Genomic DNA, 18,625 nt, shown 5'->3' with positions numbered 1-18,625 from the left:
GCAACACGTCCACATCTCTGCGTTTTCTGGAAAAAGTCAGGGACTTCTTTTAATGCAAAAAGTTGCGTTTTTGGTTCTAGATGTGTCAATGAAAACACTGCAGAAAAGCATGTAGTGTGTTTTTGATGCGTTTTAAATCTGCCTAGCAACAAGAAAAAAATAAAATAAATAAAATTATATAAACGCACTGCAGAAACTGATCAAACGCCAACTGTGTAAGTGTGAACCTAGCCTTAAAGAGTGCTGTGCCTATTACATCTTACGAAATTCTTAGATGCGACGGCTGCATTAGTTTTCTTGTTTAAACTTTCTTCTATTTTCATCTGATGATCTAGCCAGTCAATCTGTTTTTCAGAAGCTCAATCTCTCCAGTAGAATGTATCAGTTACATACATGAGAAACCATTTAACACTGGCAGGTGTAATTAAAATGATCCGCTTTTATTTATTCATGTAAAATCTTTAACCCAAAAGGAAAAAAAAACAGTTTGCTGTAACAGCAGTGTGAGCTGGAGTTTGGCTTCAATTTGTTATTGTATCTAAATCTGCTAGTCCATCTAACACTCCAGCAGTGCTGCTGTCTGACCTTCTGTGCTTCTTCATCCAGAGTGGAGGCACTAATATAGGAGGTGTGTTACTGGCCAGATCACTAGGTGAAAATAGGAAAAAATAAAACTAATGCAGCCAACGCATCGAACGACTGATAAGCTGCAATATATTACATTTTTAGGATTAATACCACTTTGAGAAAATGTTGATCAAACACGTATGTACTTGCCTCATATAGTACATATTCCCCCCTGGCATCTAATATGTATGGGTCTACCTCAACCTAGAACATACTTTCCTCTCCCTACTTGTCATCTATTATATATGTGCCCACCCAATATGTCATACCACATACCCCATATACAATACTACATACCCCCCCCACCCAGTCATTATATATGTGCCCGCCTCATACCATACTACATGCGCCCCTCCCTCCACCTGTCATTATATATGTACCCGCCTCATATACCATACTACATACCCTCCTTCCCCACCTGTCATTATAAATGTGCCCACCTCATATACCATACTACATACCCTCCTTCCCCACCTGTCATTATATATGTGCCCGCCTCATATACCATACTACATACCCTCCTCCCTCCACCTGTCATTATAAATGTGCCCGCCTCATATACTATACTACATACCCTCCTTCCCCACCTGTCATTATAAATGTGCCCGCCTCATATACTATACTACATACCCTCCTTCCCCACCTGTCATTATATATGTGCCCGCCTCATATACCATACTACATACCCTCCTCCCTCCACCTGTCATTATATATGTGCCCGCCTCATATACTATACTACATACCCTCCTTCCCCACCTGTCATTATAAATGTGCCCGCCTCATATACTATACTACATACCCTCCTTCCCCACCTGTCATTATAAATGTGCCCGCCTCATATACTATACTACATACCCTCCTTCCCCACCTGTCATTATATATGTGCCCGCCTCATATACCATACTACATACCCTCCTCCCTCCACCTGTCATTATATATGTGCCCGCCTCATATACTATACTACATACCCTCCTTCCCCACCTGTCATTATAAATGTGCCCGCCGCATATACTATACTACATACCCTCCTTCCCCACCTGTCATTATATATGTGCCCGCCGCATATACTATACTACATACCCTCCTTCCCCACCTGTCATTATAAATGTGCCCGCCTCATATACCATACTACATACCCTCCTTCCCCACCTGTCATATGTGCCGCCTCATATACCATACTACATACCCTCCTCCCTCCACCTGTCGTCATATGTGTGCCTGCCTCATATACCATACCCTCCTTCCCCCACCTGTCATATGTGCCGCCTCATATCATACTACATAGCCTTCTCCCCTCACTGGTCATATATGTGCCCGCCTTATAATACCATATTACATAGCCTCCCCCCCCCACCTGTCATTATATATGTGCCTGCCTCATATGCCATGCTACATAGCCTCCTCCCCCCACCTGTCATTATACATGTGCCCGCCTCATACCATACTACATACCATCCTCCCCCCACCTGTCATTATATATGTGCCCACCTCATATACCATATTATATACCCTCCTCCCACCTGTCATATATGTGCCCGCCTCATATATCATACTACATACCATCCTCCCCCCACCTATCGTCATATGTGCCCACCTCATATACCAAACTATACTCCCTCCCCGTCAAATACGTGCATGTCTCATAAACCATACTACATACCCTCCTCCCCCCACCTGTCATTAAATATGTGCCCACCTCATACCGTACTACAAACCCTCCTCACCCCCACCTTTCATACATATGCCCCTGTCTCAGAGTACATGTCTCCTCCCCCTACCTGTCAATGGTTCTGCCAGCCTCATATTACATAGTACATGGCATCCTTCTCCTTCCATCATGAATTATGTACATACTGACTTCATACAACATACTTTACCTCCATCTACCTGTCATTTATAATGCATCTACCTGCTTCCTAGAAAACACCAGAAAACCAGTTACTTCCCAGAGGACAGAATCAGGATATCCTGACTGCATACAGAATCACAGGGTGGTCTACTGTCCCCCAGTGCATGTTCTCTCGCTCGCCTGTCGTGGAAAACACATCCACAACCCCACCCCTCTCGCCTGTCTTGCGGAACACAGATCCCAACCCGGCTCCCGCCTGCCTTGTGGAACACACATCCGCTCCCGACTGCCTTGTGGAACACACATCCGCTCCCGCCTGCCTTGTGGAACACACATCCGCTCCCGCCTGCCTTGTGGAACACACATCCGCTCCCGCCTGCCTTGTGGAACACACATCCGCTCCCGCCTGCCTTGTGGAACACACATCCGCTCCCGCCTGCCTTGTGGAACACACATCCGCCTGCCTTGTGGAACACACATCCGCTCCCGACTGCCTTGTGGAACACACATCCGCTCCCGCCTGCCTTGTGGAACACACATCCGCTCCCGCCTGCCTTGTGGAACACACATCCGCTCCCGCCTGCCTTGTGGAACACACATCCGCTCCCGCCTGCCTTGTGGAACACACATCCGCTCCCGCCTGCCTTGTGGAACACACATCCGCTCCCGCCTGCCTTGTGGAACACACATCCGCTCCCGCCTGCCTTGTGGAACACACATCCGCTCCCGCCTGCCTTGTGGAACACACATCCGCTCCCGCCTGCCTTGTGGAACACACATCCGCTCCCGCCTGCCTTGTGGAACACACATCCGCTCCCGCCTGCCTTGTGGAACACACATCCGCTCCCGCCTGCCTTGTGGAACACACATCCGCTCCCGCCTGCCTTGTGGAACACACATCCGCTCCCGACTGCCGTGGAACACACATCCGCTCCCGACTGCCGTGGAACACACATCCGCTCCCGACTGCCGTGGAACACACATCTACCCCTGGCTCCCGACTGTCGTGGAACACACATCTACCCCTGGCTCCCGACTGTCGTGGAACACACATCTACCCCTGGCTCCCGACTGTCGTGGAACACACATTCCCCAATCCCCCCCATACCTCCCGCTTGTCGTGGAACAAGAATGTACATACAGGCCTTCCTTCCACAGAAAATATGTGATGGTGATATCAGTGCCACCATGCCCAGTCTACGTGATACCGGCGCCACCTGTCATGTCCAATCGCACAATATCGGTGCCGCCATGCCCAGTAAACGCAATATCAGTGCCATCTGTCATGCCCAGTCGATGCGATATCAGTGCCGCCATGTCCAGACTGTGATATCAGTGATGCCATGCCCAGTCTGGGTGATATTACATTACATAGAGTTTATATAGCACCAAAGGGTTTGCTCAGCGCTGTACAATAGAGGGGGGGACAATACATGAAACATTACAGCAACTACAAACAGCACACGAGGGGTTTGAGGGCCCTACTCTTTCGAGCTTACAATCTAGGAGATATCAGTGCCGCCATGCCGAGTCTGGGTGATATCAGTGCCGCTATGTCCAGTCTGGGTGATAGTGTCGCCATGTCCATTCTGGGTGCTATCAGTGCCGCTATGTCCAGTCTGGGTGCTATCAGTGCCGCTATGTCCAGTCCGGGTGCTATCAGTGCCGCTATGTCCAGTCCGGGTGCTATCAGTGCCGCTATGTCCAGTCCGGGTGCTATCAGTGCCGCTATGTCCAGTCCGGGTGCTATCAGTGCCGCTATGTCCAGTCCGGGTGCTATCAGTGCCGCTATGTCCAGTCTGGGTGCTATCAGTGCCGCCATGCCCAGTCTGGGTGCTATCAGTGCCGCCATGCCCAGTCTGGGTGCTATCAGTGCCGCCATGTCCAGTCTGGGTGCTATCAGTGCCGCTATGTCCAGTCTGGGTGCTATCAGTGCCGCTATGTCCAGTCTGGGTGCTATCAGTGCCGCCATGCCCAGTCTGGGTGCTATCAGTGCTGCTATGTCCAGTCTGGGTGCTATCAGTGCCGCTATGTCCAGTCTGGGTGCTATCAGTGCCGCCATGCCCAGTCTGGGTGCTATCAGTGCTGCTATGTCCAGTCTGGGTGCTATCAGTGCCGCTATGTCCAGTCTGGGTGCTATCAGTGCCGCTATGTCCAGTCTGGGTGATATCAGTGCTGCCATGCCCAGTCTATGTAACAATGCGCACCCTCCGCTCAGCTGTCTTCTCCCCTGTAGTGTCCGACAATGATGGTCCCGGTCCAAGTCCGGCTCTGCTCACCTCCCCGCTCCGGCCTTATATAACGGGCTGTGTGTGCCGCGTCCTCCCCCGCTCTCGCTCTCTCCGCACAACGCAGACAATGGGCCGGGCCGCCTCCGCTGTGTTGAGCGCCCTCTGCCGGCCGGGAGGACAATGTGCGGCCAGCAGGTCATGTGACTCGGAGCGGTTTGTAGAGCCGTTATTTACGGCTGCTCTGAGGTAACTCCCACCAGAGGCGTCCATGGAGCGATAATAATGAAGGGAACGCCGTCCTTGTAAGGAACATTCTAATAACAAGGACAAATCTCCTCATACACTTCTCACTTCTAAGGAGGGAGGACGCTGAGTGTGCGACACTTCCGGGTGTGTCACCCCCTGAGTGTCCCCAGACATGAGGTGAGGGGATATAATGAAGGACACACAGAGAGGGGTCTGTAGAAGGAGGGTCCTGTGTGGAGACCTCAGTAAATACCTCTGTATGTTGTGCTGTGATAAGGAGAAGGTCCATGCTTTGCTTGTTGCCATTAAATTGGTTCTAAAGTCATTTTTATTTTACTTTAATGTATTGTCTGTGTGAAGGTAACCTCCCCCACCCCTGTAATCACGTACCTGGCTCCTGTCATTGATCCAGCGCTGTCCCAGCTCCAGTCTGGCTCTCCCTCAGGAGACACAGAGGGTGGTGGGAGTCAGCGCAGATCGCTTTTCAGAGGGAGGTGCTTGTGCAAATTAGTCCTAATGTAAAAAAACCTGTGTCTGTTCAGCACGTCGTTCTGCATAGAGATGAATGATGTTGTTTTGTGACACTTCAATAAAGTTATAAAAAGGAAAAAACCCTGCGATGCGTTGTATGGAGTGTTTGCACCGCCCCACGCAGCAACGTACGTACTGGGCTCTGTTCACGGTCCGGGGCCACGCCAAAAACGTGCATTGTGCTGGTTAACATGTAACTAAGGGCAAAATGTATATTTTTGTAGTTTTGTATAGAGTAGTGGTTATTAAATACCACCAAAAAAAAGCTTTGTTGTGTGAAAAAAATAAAAATTTTTTATATAGGTACAGTGTTGCATGACCACGCAATCGTCATTCAAAGTGCGACAGTGCTGACAGGTGAAAATTGGCTGGGGCAGGAAGGGGGTAAAAGTGCCCGGTAGGTAAGTGGTTAAAGTGTTACTAAACCCCGGACCCTGCATTCACTATATCTGGTCTCCCACAGTACACACAACATGAAAATTATTTGCGTAAATATAAACTGATAAATACCATTTCTCATCAGCAGTCTTGTGCCTTCTATCAGTGTCCAGCAGAGCACTGGTTAAAGCTTGGAGGAGGAGTTTTCATTCTCTGACTGTCCTTTGAGGCTGCATAACCCCTGACCCTCTGTCTGGACAGCACTGATTGGCCCTGTGCTGATCACATGCACTCTCCCATAAAAAATAGACTCTAGCAATACAAACCAAACTGAGCATGCACAGAGTGACTCCTAGAGCTCTGTGTGACGATCGCGTGTCAGACCCCTGACCTTCTCACCAACTCGTGACCGAAGGACTGGCCAATCTAAAACTGCAATGTCACGTGCGTAATGATGCCATGCCCAACTGCACCCTGCACAACGATTTTCCAGCTAATGGACCACAAATCGATGTACCGGCAGCCTGGGAGCGATTGTTACTTGGTCAGGTTAATTACGCAATTAACCCTTCACACTGCCACCACCTCCTTTTGTACAGAGAAAGAGGAAACTTGGCAATATCAGCAATAACACTATGATGGTTGAGATTATCGTCTGTATAACATGGTCACCGGAGACAGGTTATACAGAGGGTTAAACACACACAGTAGCGCTCTTTTAGAGGTAGGAATTCGTAAATTGTAATAAGGAGCTTTAGAAACAGTTCAACACTTTCAGAAAGAAAGATTTATTACTAAAAGGTCAAAAGGGTGCAATAAAAATATTTACAGAAAAAAGATGTAACCAATATATATATATATATATATATATATATATATATACAGAGAACAATAGCACAGCAAAGAGGTAACAGGAGGTTAAAGGGTTAAAGTACTTGCCAATCAGCCTTGGGTTAAGCAGATCAAGTTGCAGAGCAAAAGGGCACCGTCTCCCAAGTTGGTTCTGAAGTTAAACGGGAGAATTCTTCAACTTGCACTCTTAGGCCTGACACCCTATTTTGTAGTCCCCCAGCAGGGGGTGTCTCTGAAGCCAAGGACCAATGCCTCATTTGGGGAGGGATTGTCTGGGCGGAGACCCAAACTAGAACCAAAATCTCTCGTAGCTCATATTTTGGCTCATAACTTTTTCTAGGCACAAGTACCATCCCACCTGCGGGTAGATTAATATGCAGACGCATCTGAGGAACGGTTAGATATGTGATATGAAATACATACTTGAGTGGTTCAAGAGATGTAATTTTCTGCTTTCCTATGTACTCCAGCCGAGGAGAGTGACATATCAAACTGTTTGTTCTCTCGTGGCCAATCTGAAGATAAGCCTGGTTTTTATGTAAGTCTCTCATATTCCGCGATATGAGACATAGGGGAAAAATGGATTTTAAAAGTGTTATCTAGTTTCTTACTCGTCTGGAATGTCTTTGAACTCAGGGAAAGGCTTGGGTTATCTTTGTACAAGGTGCCAGATTGCTCAGCTTCGCAGACAGCCCAGCACCTAGCTCAAAGATGGTTTATAGTTCGGAGCTTCCTGCTGTGCCCTGGCTGGCCTGTGACACTTCCAACACATACACACCAACCAAATGTCACTGTGACTCTCAGAGAGGGAGGGGGAGAATGAGGGGAGATATGTTTGTACAAGATGGATGATCCTTTGCCAAGATGGAGGTTGTCAAAATGGTTGAACCGCGTCCATCTTTATGTGCATGATTGCTACACTCTGTACTATCAGTAGATGGATTAGAGACAGTAGAAGAAGGGGAGGATAACACGATTTGGAGGATTAATCCCTTAGGTTCCACATGCGTTACTGCATATACAGACTGGTTTTACTGTTGCGGGTTTAGTAACACTTACATTTTCAGGGATTTCCTCTCACTTTCTGTTTGGCTATGGGACAGGAAGTGAAGAAATCTCAGAAATGGGACACAGACTTTAAACAAAAATCTTACACGGGTTATACCCTCCCTTGCTCTATCCAAAATGAAAAAAAAAGTTTTGCCCATAGTTGTGCTTTAATTGTTATTGGCACCTCAAATGCATCAAACGGACATAAGTTTTACCGCATGTTAAAAAAGCACGCAAACTGAAACACAGCAAAAAGCTCCACGAGGTACTTTGTTGTTCATAGGGCAGCCCATTGAAAAATGCGTCTCAAATATACTAGATGTTATCAGAGTCTTATATGGAGCATAATGCAAATCTTAAGGTGTGAACAGCCTTCTGCAGAAATGGACTCTTCCAGAAGTGTGGGTATACCTGGTCCCCCCGCTGTGCTCAATGGTTCTTCCCACCAGCTCAGAGTGGCAGAAACCACTGGGGGGTACCAGGAGCTAGTGAGCTCTGAATGTTTCTCTTTTGATACAGTATTACAGGTATAGAGAGAGGTATTTATTATTTTACTAGATCTTTTATTCAAGGTTTTATAAACCAGTGTACCTTTAACCTCCCTGACGGTATTCCCGAGTGCAGCTCGGGGTAAGGTTTCAGTACCAAAAGCGGTAACCCCCCCCCCCCCCCGAGCTACACTCGGGCTTACCATGTGACACTGCTCTGGCATCTGTTCTTCACTTACCTTGTCCTGCGCTCCCGCGATGTCCCTCCTGCAGTGTCCCCTGTAATGTACTCTGGCGGATGCCGGCATCTATCATCTGGGTTCCGTCCCCTGCGAGCGTTGGGACGTATGGGGGACGGAACGGCGGGAAATTTGAAAATGACAAAAAGTGACATTCACTAAATACACTAAAATCACATAGTAAAACATTACTGTATCAAACCATTTCACATACATTTTGTCCCTAGTGCTTTGTCCTGTGCCCTGCCTGCATTTTTACTGTTCTTTCTGCCTGGAAACTGAGAAAAGTCCATGGCATCCAAAAAGAGTCCCTTTAGGTCAAAATCGGTTTTAGACCAGCTGGAGAACAGCGATAGTAAATTAGAACCACTTGCAGAATTGAGTGATAATGATTCGTGGGGAAAACGATTTTGCGACTTTGCTTAGTGATGTGCGAACTTGGCGCTATATTTCAAATTTCAGTGTTTTTGGTTTGATTATATTATTGAATTAAATTTATTATTATTATTATTTTTTATGATTATTTATTAAATTATAATTTATGATTTCGTGTTTCAAATTTTAACATACCGGGGATGTTTACTAGACTCTTGTTCGGGCAGATTTCAGTGAGTTATTCCTAAAAATTACAGGCCTAAAATAAAAAAAATACATATTTCCATGCAAAAAAGTGTACCGCTTTGAGCACAGAAATATGGACATAATCAGACCGCTAGGGAGGTTAAGCTAGCTATAGATGGATCGAATCTTGGCCGGTTCAGCAGCATCAATTGACTTCAGTACAACAAGTCTGTTGGATTTTTTTGTATGAGATTACTGCCAGCAGCGATCATGATGTTCTTCCAGAAGGGAAGACTCCCTGGCAGACCACAGTAGCGCAGTGTTGCAGGAAACAAAATTGATTTATCTATGGCTTACATTAAAGCAGAACTCCTACCAAAAATTTCTTTAAATGTCCTTGTTGCTGATTTCCTTCTTTCACTGAATAGGTTATCCATCTTCTTGTTCATTCAGTAGTTTCTCTGAAATAGCCTATTCATTTTCCAGTCAAACCATTAATTCCCCTTTGGCTTTCTGTTTGTAAGACCAGTGGCTGCTATGCCTCCTATTCCCCCAGCCATTGGTCTTGGCACATCCCTTCTGTAGTTCTTCCTCCAGGAATCAGTGATGTAATTCAGTCCCACTTGCAGTGGTAGACAGACTGAGACTCTCAGACACATTCAGCATGTACAGGCCTAGTGTACCCGCCTACATTCACTACAATGCCTAGAGGTAGATGGGACCTGTAGTTTCCATTTACTGCAAAGGTGAGAGAATATGATATAATCCCGGCTGTTACAACTCTTTGGCAGAGCAGATGCTGTTATCTTTTAAATTACAGAGATGAGGTCATGAAAATAAATTAGACTTTTCTCCTAAATGGTAAAGATTTTAAAAATTGTATTAAGTGTGCCGAGTTTTGTGTAGGGGGTATATTAACCTCCCTAACGGTATTCCCGAGTGTAGCTCGGGGTAAAATGTCTGTACCAAAATCGGTAACCCCGAGCTACACTCGGGCTTACCATGCGGCGCTGCATAGGGAGTCCCTGCAGCACTTACCTTGTCCTTCGCTCCCGCGATGTTTTTTCCCTGCAGCGTCCCCGGCCATCTCCTCCGGCTGATGCCGGCATCCGGCTCCTGTGTTCCGCTCCCTGGGACGTACGGGCGGCGGCGGGAAATTTGAAAATTTAAAAAAAGTCATTTTTTTTCAAAACGATTTTACATAGTAAAACATTGCTGTTTCAACCCATTTCACATACATATTGTCCCTAGTGCTCTGCCCTGTCCCCTGTCTGCATTTTGAATGTTCTTTCTGCCTGGAAACTTAGAAAAGTCCATGGCGTCCAAAAAGTGTCCCTTTAGGTCAAAAGCGGGTTTAGATCAGCTAGAGAACAGCGATAGTAAATCAGAACCACTTGCAGAATTGAGTGATGATTCGTGGGGAAATTCGTCATCAGACACTGAAAACGATTTTGCGACTTTGCTCAGCGATGTGCGAACTTGGCGCTATATTTCAAATTTCAGTGTTTTTGGTTTGATTATATTATTGAATTAAATGTAATATTATATTATTTTTTATGATTATTTATTAAATTATATTTATGATTTTGTGTTTCAAATTTTATCATACCCGGGATGTTTAATAGACTCTTGTTCGGACAGATTTCAGTGAGTTATTCCTAAATATTACAGGCCTACAATAAAAAAACTACATATTTCCATGCAAAATAATGGTACTGCTTTCAGCACCAGAAATCTGAAATAATCAGACCGCTAGGGAGGTTAATGAGTGATTTTTTTTTTTTTTTTGCCTGTCCTAGAGTTCTTCTTTACTGCTCCATTCACATCTGAGTTTTTTAGCTTGAATCTCTAAAACGCTCAACATCCAAATTCCCATTGATAATATAAAAGTGTTGCGCTACTCATCCAACATTCAGAAAAGTCCAAAAACATAATAGAAACAATATTGTGTCCATAAAATGTGGGTGATTCAGGTGTTCTTGATTGATCCAAACAAATGCTGTGTGCTTCACCCGTCACACACTTCCACCAAGCTTAAGGATGACCGGTCATCTGAACACCAGGACCTATATACTGTAATTGAATACAGGTCACAAACGCTTGTTGCATTTCCATAAACAGACTCAAGATGGCAGCAATCTGATGAACACTACATCTCCATTCGAGCTCCATTCCAGTTATGAAAACTCCACTTCCTTTCCTCCACTTGACATACCTCTGCTTCCTCTCCTCTCGACATACCTCCGCTTCCTCTCCTCCACTTGACATACCTCTGCTTCCTCTCCGCTCGACATACCTCCGCTTCCTCTCCTCCACTCGAGATAGCCCCAAGGGAGAAGAAAGTAAATGCCCCCAATAGTGTAATATTGTTTTATTAAAATATATTGAAAAAGCCAAAGAACTACTCATATTAACAATAAAAACACGTGTTTTCATAGAAACCGGACTTCCAGTCCGTGGCTCCGTGCCGGAAATAACGTCACTAACCTCCGCCCCACGCGTTACCCACGTGGCTTTATCAAGGAATGGGTGAAGCACACAGTATTTGGATCATTAAAGTACATTTGAATCATCCACGTTTTATGAACACACTTAAAATAGTTTTGATTATGTTTTTAGACTTTTATGCGCTGAGTATTTTGAGTAGCGCAACACTTTTATATTATCGATTACTGTTCGGAGTGTGGGATCACTTTGCAGTGGGTGCAGCAACTCAAAATTTATTGTTCACCAAAAAAAAATTTTTATGTTATATGGTAGCACACATTGATATTTTTTATATTTATCCAAATTCCCATGGGTTTCAGTTGTGTCTGCTCACACCTGAGCGTAGTGTCGCTTGATGCTTGTGGGTCGAGGAAGGACATGAGCTTCTTTTCAGCTGTAAGCTTCAAGCGTTTTTAGCCCTAATAGACTTCTGAATAATGCACAAAAAATATGCAGAAACGCTCACATTCTTCCCCTGGTAACTAGCTTGCCATTGGATAACAAAAAAAATTGGAAAGAATAAATGCTCAATGCCCACAAAACACTTAAAGACGCCTTTACAAAAAAAAAAAAAAGTCTGTAAAACAACCAACAGGGGTCCCCCCACCCACTACTGCCTCAATGAACTGCATTAGCCCCTTCTTAGCTGATTCCTAACCTTATATTCCTTAAGCTCTTGAGGTGCTCAGATGCAGTGTAGTTTCACTTTAAACTTGCTCCTTTGTTTACGTGGCTGCAAAATTCTCTTCATTACTCACTGTGAGACCCCTTCACGTTGGCTTTGCTGCACACTGAGCCCCCTTCATGTTGGCTGTGCTGCACACTGAGCCCCCTTCACGTTGGCTGTGCTGCACACTGAGCCCCCTTCACGTTGGCTGTGCTGCACACTGAGCCCCCTTCACGTTGGCTGTGCTACACGCTGAGCCCCCTTCACGTTGGCTGTGCTGCACGCTGAGTCCCCTTCACGTTGGCTGTGCTGCACAATGAGCCCCCTTCACGTTGGCTGTGCTGCACAATGAGCCCCCTTCACGTTGGCTGTGCTGCACAATAAGCCCCCGTCTCGTTGGCTGTGCTGCACACTGAGTCCCCTTCACGTTGGCTGTGCTGCACACTGAGTCCATTCACAGGTCCCAGAAGACTGAATTTTTGTTGGGGGGAGCCCGCTTTAAGGTTCTTATGCTTAAAGTGTTACTAAACCCAGGACCCTGCATTCACTATATCTAGTCCCCCACAGTACACACAATGTGGAAATGCAATTATGTTAGTAAATATAAACTGCTAAATACCTTTTCTCATCAGCAGTTAGAGCAGTCTTGTGACTTTTATCAGTGTCAAGCCAAGCACTGGTTAAAGCTTGTAGAAGGAGTTTTAATTTTGCTCTAAGAGGATGCAGGACCCTGACCTCTGTCTGGACAGTGCTGATTGGCCCTGTTCTGATCATATGCGCTCTCCCAAGAAAAGAAAAAAAAATCTTTAGCAATACACACCAAACTGAGCATGTGTCGAGTGACACCACACAATCTGTCTTATCAGGAGATAAGAGGGGGACACTGGAAGAAGGGGAGCATCAGAGAAGTCATGATCAAACAGTGTGTTTCACAATGCCAAGGATTAACCCCGTAGTGAGTTTACCAAGCATGCTTTACTGCATATACAGACTGATTTGACTGTTGTGGGTTTAGTAACACTTTAATAATCTGGTGCCTCATTCCTGTCATTGTGATGGTTCCCTTGCTGGATGGCTGAACATCTATGTTACCTGATCTATAACCCCCTGCTGGATGGATGAGGAATGTCACCTGGAGAGAGATGACACACTAATCACCTGTCCTGCTGCTGGTTTGCCAGATGATCTTTGCCTTTCCAGATGACCAGTAGTGGTCTGACAACTCAAAGGCGCATATATTTGCGATATCTGGTTAGTGCAATACTTACTCATTCACAGTCACGGGAGGCACGGATTTCACCCATGCTTGATCATTGGACGTTTTATTACCATTGTGTCTGATTTGACAGTTATTTTCCACATGTCACTTATTGCACTTTAAACGTCATTTTTCTAAATGTTTTTCACTTGCCATTACCTTAGCGCTCCACAGCGCATTTATATGAATATATGTTTTATTATTTTTTACTCTAATTTCTGAATATAGCGCTGCATTGTTTGACAGATTATATATCAAAGGTTTAGAGGTTGCACCTTTATGCTAGCTGCTTATCATTTACACATTTCCTAGCGCTCGTATACCCCCTTTTATATTCTTTATGCACTTTAATAAAGCAGTCCACAAATAGTTCGAATCTTGGCTGGTTCAACAGGGAGCAGCCGAGATTCTAACCATCTATGGGCAGGCTGATTGTATCCAATTCGATTGTGATATGACTTGGGTACAACCAGCCTGTCAAAGTGTTCATGCGTTCATTGCCAGTGGGTATAACTGCTAGCAATAATCACTGTTTTCTCCCAGCAGGAACAGCTACCTTGAGCCCCCTCAGCATTGGCTGTACTGCACATTGAGTCCCCTTAGTGTCCATACGTCAGCAATTTGTGATGCTGTAGCCTCTATAAGACACCACAGGAAGAATCCAGTTATTGTCTATGGGGAATGCTCACACCTATGCAATCTACTTCTGGAAAAAAGGTGCAGGCTCACCTTTTGGAGCAATGTAGTGAATTTTTGACTGCATAGACTTCAATGAAACCTACATGAAAACCACTCAAATAATGCAATACATTGTAGTGAAAAAAGCCATAAATTTAGGCGCACATGTTTTACCATAGAGGGCAGTTTATTAAAATTCTGTATGGGGCTCCAACCATGCCTAAGGGTGTGAAGTGTAGCCAGTGCTGAAGAAAATGTTGCCACCGAGAATGTAAAAGTGGCTTATGGCTCTGGAGCTAAGCCCCCATTCATACTTAGCAGAAGTATAGCCAAGCAATTTAGAGGCTTTTTATTACAGGAGTAGAATTGCACGTTCTTGGCCTTTTAGACAAAAAAGCTCTTGTACTTTTTAGAGGTTCATGTGACATGCACCACAATGGGGTCTAGGGTAAAAAAAATAGTAGCTTGGAGAGGAGTTAGTGTGTGGTTTAACTTGGGGGGTGGGGTTGCCGATGGGATATTGTAAGTTTTCTTAAAGGTACAGCTGTACAGAACACCTTGTCAACAATGATAACTCTTCTATGTCGATCTTCACAGGTGACCTTTAAATCAAGAGGTTTCTTCTGCTCCATGCTCACAAGGACACAACTTCAGTCTTGCCAACACCGAAAGAGGGCATCCCTGCACAACAACAGGTAAGCCAGTTTTAGCCACAGGTGGCAGTGAAACAGCAGCCAGGACACAATAACTTGAAGAATTGTAATGGCTACCTTTTTCCTTAAAGCAAAACTCCATCCAAAAGGGGAAGTTCCACTTGTCTGCCTCCTCCACACCTCCACTGCCACAATTGGCACTTTATTTTGGGGGGCAGCGGGTACCTGGTTTTCACAGGTACCTGCTTCCATTTCCCGGTCAGATCGCCACAGCGATCTGAGCCAGGAGTTTGCCCCCCCCCCTCCTAATCCCCGCAGCCTTTTGGGACACTTCACAGGTCCCAGAAGATTGCAGCCCATTTGCAAAGCACAGCACCCTTTGTGTATGCGTACTAGGAAACTGGTGTGAAGCCGCAAGGCTTCACTTCCGGCTTTGCTCACTGAAGATGCCGGCACCAGCACCCAAAGCCGATTGAAGAATCAGCTCTGGTGAGGACATTGTTGGCCCCCTGGGACAGGTAAGTGTTCTTATATTAAAAGTCAGCAGCTACAGTATTTGTAGCTGCTGACTTTTAATTTTTTGGGGGAAGCATGATTTAAGGTTCTTAGGCTGAATAAAGCAGGGCACAGATGGTTCAAATCTCGGCTTGTTCAGCAGGAAGCAGCCGAGATTCAAACCATCAATGGGCAGGCTGATTGTACCCAATTGAATTGTGATTTGACTTGGGTACAACCAGCCTGTTACATTTTTCATGCTTTTATTGATAGTGGTTATAGCCGCTAGCAACAATCACTGTGTTCTTCTGGCAGAAACGGCCCTCCATGGTCGCGGGAAAGAAAGTTGCATCTTCTATGGCCGGCTTAAAGTGGTTGTAAACCTTCACATATACTCAGTGAAGTGACTGGCCTCAGGCGATACACAGAGATGAAACAAATCCTCCTACATAAGTTGTACCTGTTTATCTCCAGCTGACTGTCCCCTACATTCATTCAAATTACAGAATTTACACAGGATCTCTCAGTTCTGAAAAGCAGGGGGCAGGGAGCTGAAGTTACACTCAGTGAGGAGAGCTCTGGGAGCTGATTGGAGGGAAGGGGCACACCCCTCCCACACAAAGGGCTGCCAATCTGCTGGAGGTCCCTCCTCTGTCACCATTTTTTCTCTTGATGTCAGGAAAACTTGTCAGAAGTTACACATGCTGCAGGTGTAATCCGCACTGAAATCTGACCAGAAATAGACTCATTTAGCAGTGTGGACATCCTGTGTTCCCTAATGTGCTCAGTGGTTCCTCCTTTCTACCCCAACATCATAATAGCACAAAGTGGGAGGAACCACTGGGACAGAGAGAGTACTAGGAGATAGAGTCCTGAAAGTATTGTTTCCAAACAGTCTTCAGGAGGCAATTCCTCTTCATTACAGCATTACGGGTATTGAGAGAGGAAAGTATTTACTAGGAAATCTTTTATTCCATGTTTGATTTTAACAATTGGATGTGGAGATTGAGAACTGGAAACTTTTCATCCTGGGTTCTGGTGGTGCCCAAACGCCTACAGGTATGACAATGAAATGAATACAAATTTTATAGCACGGTAATTTTTAAGTACATACAGGGCACCTTAACCTTCTTAGCGGTATTCCCGAGTGTAGCTCGGGGTAAAATTTCTATACCAAGAGCGGTAACCCCGAGCTACACTCGGGCTTACCATGCGGCGCTGCTCTGGGGGTCCCTGCAGCACTTACCCTGTCCTTCACTCCCGCAATGTGTCCCCTGCAGCATCCCCGGCCATCTCCTCCGGCCGATGCCGGCATCCGGCTTCCATGTTCCGGTCCCTGTGACGTCGGGACGTACGGGCGCCGGGACCAGCGGGAAATTTGAAATTTTTAAAAAATGTCATTTTTGCTGTCATTGCTGTTTCAATGCATTTCACATATATTTTGTCCCTACTGCTTTGTCCTGTGCCCTGCCTGCATTTTGAATGTTCTTTCTGCCTGGAAACTTAGAAAAATCCATGGCGTCCAAAAAGCGTCCCTTTACGTCAAAAGCGTTTTTAGAACAGCGATAGTAAATCAGAACCACTTGCAGAATTGAGTGATAATGATTCGTGGGGAAATTCGTAATCAGACACTGAAAACGATTTTGCGACTTTGCTCAGCGATGTGCGAATTTGCCGCTGTATTTCAAATTTCAGTGTTTTTGGTTTGATTATATTATTGAATTAAATTTATTATTATTATATTATTATTTTTTATGATTATTTATTAAATTATAATTTATGATTTCGTGTTTCAAATTTTATCATATCCGGAATGTTTAATAGACTCTTGTTCGTACAGATTTCAATGAGTTATTCCTAAAAATTACAGCCTACAATAAAAAACGACATATTTCCATGCAAAAAAATGGTACCGCTTTCAGCACAAAAAATCGGAAAGAATCATACCGCCAAGGAGGTTAATGGCATATAATAAATTATATCAAACGAGCGCTGGGTGACATAGGTTGAGCAGCTAGCTTAAAGGTGAACCTCTAAAACCTTCTCATAAAATCATAAAATATGCAGCGCTGTGTAAAATGAGGATTAATAAATAAATCAGCATCTTAATAATAATAATAATAAAAGCAATATAGACAATAAAAGGACTCCAGAGTGCTAAAAACAGTAGTTCAAATAACGTCCAGGTGTGACGTAATAAAGTGCAAAGAGTGGTGTAAAACAAGCAAATTCAAGTTCAATATCGAGTAGGGCCCTCTTACCCCTCGTACGCTGTCTGTCTTTGTTGTACTGTGCCATGTATTGTCCCCCCCTATTGTACAGCGCTGAGCAAACCCTTTGGCGCTATATAAACTCGTAGTAATAATAATAATAATAATATCAATTAAAAGGTGAAACTCTGTGACTCCAGTAGCTGAAAATGAGCGTATATTGCACTAACCAGAAAGCGCAATGTAATGCGCATTTGAGTAATTTAAAACCAACTCCTGGTCATCTGGAAAATGGGACACTGGGGGTCATCTGGCAAACATCAGCAAGACAGGTAACACACCGCATACATCTCCAGGAGCAAACCATCCATCCAGCAGGGGGAACCACTCGTGAAGGTAGATGCAGAGTAACAGGGATTCACCTTAGGGGGGACTCGTAACAAATGAGCCAGAGAAAAGAAATGTGGCAATGACTGAATCCAAAATGGCCACCGGCCGTCCACGTGGGCCGTGCGGCGTAACGTCACCAAGTAGGGCACCTTTCTAACGCATTTTGTGCCCGTGCACATTATCAAAGGGATAATGGCATAGGATGTTTTCTGGAAAGATGAGCTTAGCCTTTAAATGGGAGCACCTGAAAAAAAAAAAAACATACCCACATTTTTCAGGCGCTTATGTTCAAGTCTCGTGTCCACAAATGTAAAAGTCTGCTGTATAGAAGTTCATGTACTTTTTAGATCTTCATGTGACATGCAACACATTACTTAGGTGTGAAAGGGCCCATTCTAAATAATGGGATTCATCATTTTGACCACTATTGCACTTCGGGAATCGCACAAGAAAAAGCTCAATTGCAAGGTAAAATATCAGCTAAGAGGGGGAGATAGTGTATGGTTTAGCTTAGGAGGGTTGTTGGTGGGTTACTGAAAGTTTTGTTAAAGGTACAGATGTATAAAACACCTTGTTAGTAATGAAAACTCTTCTATATCTGTCCTCACAGGTACCCTTTAAATTGGGAGGCCTTCTCTGCTCCACGCTCACAAGGACACAAGTCCAGACCCACCAACACTTAAGAGGATACAGCAACAAGTAAGCCAATAACAGCCACACAAGAATTGCTTTGGC

The 18,625-nt window shown here is 45.0% G+C and overlaps 1 protein-coding gene and 1 long non-coding RNA gene across 10 annotated transcripts in view; one reads left to right on the top strand and one right to left on the bottom strand.

Moving 5' to 3' along the window:
- The window catches only part of CIZ1 (CDKN1A interacting zinc finger protein 1), a 61,103-nt gene extending 56,252 nt beyond the window's left edge, over nt 1–4,851 (bottom strand). For 5 of the 8 annotated variants that reach the window (XM_089692920.1, XM_089692917.1, XM_089692921.1 and 2 more), the window contains exon 1: nt 4,756–4,841. The gene's annotated coding sequence lies outside the window, so the exon portion shown is untranslated. Of the gene's footprint in view, nt 1–4,683 lie in introns of all 8 variants that reach the window. The other 3 variants (XM_089692924.1, XM_089692925.1, XM_089692918.1) reach the window with 3 other exon arrangements.
- Nucleotides 4,852–4,912: 61 nt separating this feature from the next.
- Nucleotides 4,913–18,625, top strand: part of LOC149449660 (uncharacterized) — a 131,703-nt gene continuing 117,990 nt past the window's right edge. For both annotated transcript variants that reach the window (XR_016315382.1, XR_016315381.1), the window contains exons 1-3: nt 4,913–5,130; nt 14,740–14,837; nt 18,501–18,589. This is a non-coding gene — a long non-coding RNA (uncharacterized LOC149449660). The remainder of the gene's footprint in view (nt 5,131–14,739; nt 14,838–18,500; nt 18,590–18,625) is intronic.

This window comes from Staurois parvus, unplaced genomic scaffold, assembly GCF_062004578.1.
Source record: "Staurois parvus isolate SC_StPar_1 unplaced genomic scaffold, SC_StPar_1.0 ptg000608l, whole genome shotgun sequence".
Taxonomy (NCBI): domain Eukaryota; kingdom Metazoa; phylum Chordata; class Amphibia; order Anura; family Ranidae; genus Staurois; species Staurois parvus.
Note: the sequence above shows the minus strand (reverse complement) of the source record. Positions and strands in the feature narration are given on the sequence as shown.